Source organism: Adiantum capillus-veneris, chromosome 26 (genome assembly GCF_014529385.1).
Source record: "Adiantum capillus-veneris isolate H3 chromosome 26, ASM1452938v2, whole genome shotgun sequence".
In the NCBI taxonomy this organism is placed as follows: Eukaryota; Viridiplantae; Streptophyta; class Polypodiopsida; order Polypodiales; family Pteridaceae; genus Adiantum; species Adiantum capillus-veneris.
The window spans coordinates 81,516,972-81,518,696 of record NC_140956.1 but is presented as its reverse complement, the minus strand read 5'-3'; the positions used below and the strand labels follow the sequence as shown (position 1 = coordinate 81,518,696).

The window sequence follows — 1,725 nt, the reverse complement described above, 5'->3', positions numbered from 1 at the left end:
TATGTGAAACTCCTCTTGTATAAAATCTCTACCTCGCCAAGTATTCAAATAAAGGAAAAGATATGGTGGATTTATTCAAAGGTTGTTCTAGTTTTGGGTCCATATGTTTATTGGCTCCTCTACCCCAAGTGTAACTCGTTGTTGCACAACCCCTCTATCTCACAAACACCCCAAGGCACTAACCTCTATCGCACTAACATTTCAAAAAATAAAGACATTGGTATTGCTTTATTACATCTAGAGAGGACCTAACAAGATGTCGTCTGATATCAAGCATCTCGTCCACCTGCCAAAACTCGTGCAATGTATAGTTGAATCTCGAGAGGTTTCTCTACACGACTTTGATCTGCATTAGTTCGATGCACTTCGGCCTCAATATTGCGGAGCTCTACCTCCTTCATGGTTTCTACCAAACTGGAGAGCCCTTCCTTCAGCTCAGCACCCAAGGAGGAGCCGGCTTTGGATAGACGACGTCTCTTCTTGCATCACTGGCCCCGAACGGAGTCGGAAGTCCTAACACCAGATTTTTCTCCGCACCTGCATTGCTTGGCACACTTCTAATTGGTGTGGTTGGTGGTCCCTCTTGGGAGGGGGCTGCTACATTTTGATTCTCATTATCGTTATTGATGTTGATATTGTCATTGTCTGCTTCGCTATTGTCATCGTCTTCATCCTCCTTCGGTGCCCCACGTAGAAAGGCCTCCCCATTGAAGCCACTAGCCAACCCACTCACCTTGGGTGTTCTCCCAAGAACCTGAGACATTTTGTCAAAAAATTCCCAAGTAGATGGGGATGCGCCAGTGCCTTCTTCAGCCCTTTTCTCTCTTTGGTAAGTCTTGCAAAGAGAATCCCATTTATTCTTCAATTGTTGGGCCATGTAGGTGGATGAAAACTTGGAGTTCATTTGCTGAGCGAGGCGAGACCAATGCTTCTGCTTGAAGTTTCCTTTGCCTAGGCTTGTGCACTTCTCCTGGAAGAAGTCGATCAAGCACACAACCTTTGTTGTTGACCATTCCAAACCTTTCTTCAAATAGGAAGGCTTTTTAGCCTTGCTCTTTGGATCTCTTTGCAGCACCACTGTTGAAGACAAAGCAGTTGTGACTAAGCTGACTTAAGTTCCTTGCTGAGAGGGTGCCTCGATGGTTGGGAACTCTAGTACAGTATGTTCTCCTCCATGGCAGGTAAGAGAGAAGGATTCTATGGTGGCAGAGTGTCATCGAGACTTTGAGCCAATGAATGTTCAAGTGGTGGAATGCTCGGTAGGAACACCAGCATGGATCTGGGTGGAGTCATTGTAGGCATGCCTACCATTCTATTGTAATATGTAGGGTTTGGTGGCATGTAATGGAGCCGTGAAGGATGAGGTAGCTATAAATTGACATGATCCTGCATAATGTAGTAGCTGGCTTACAGAAGTTGACAAAATCCATTGTGTGGTGGAAGACAGCGGACCGGCTCCGTGGGTAGAATTTGTGGCTGAATTGGAGGAGGTGGTTGGTGCCGGCGAATGAAACATGGAGGCCGATATGTTGTGAACGCACTCAAAAGTGGAGAGCTTGGTTTCAAATGAGGGTGTTGTTGCTCCATTCTATATCTCTGCCAGCATCACAATAAGCACCATTAGCTAAAAGGAGAGATAGGTTTTCCAATAACACACAAAGCAGTGATCTCATAGGCAAAGTGTCTAAGGTACCAATCTGGTCTGTGCCTTCCCTACCATGACAC

General features: G+C 45.7%; 1 pseudogene; it reads right to left on the bottom strand.

Moving 5' to 3' along the window:
• Positions 1-269: 269 nt before the first annotated feature.
• LOC147423728 (uncharacterized) lies at positions 270-1,392 on the bottom strand (annotated as a pseudogene).
• Between the last annotated feature and the right edge of the window lie 333 nt (positions 1,393-1,725).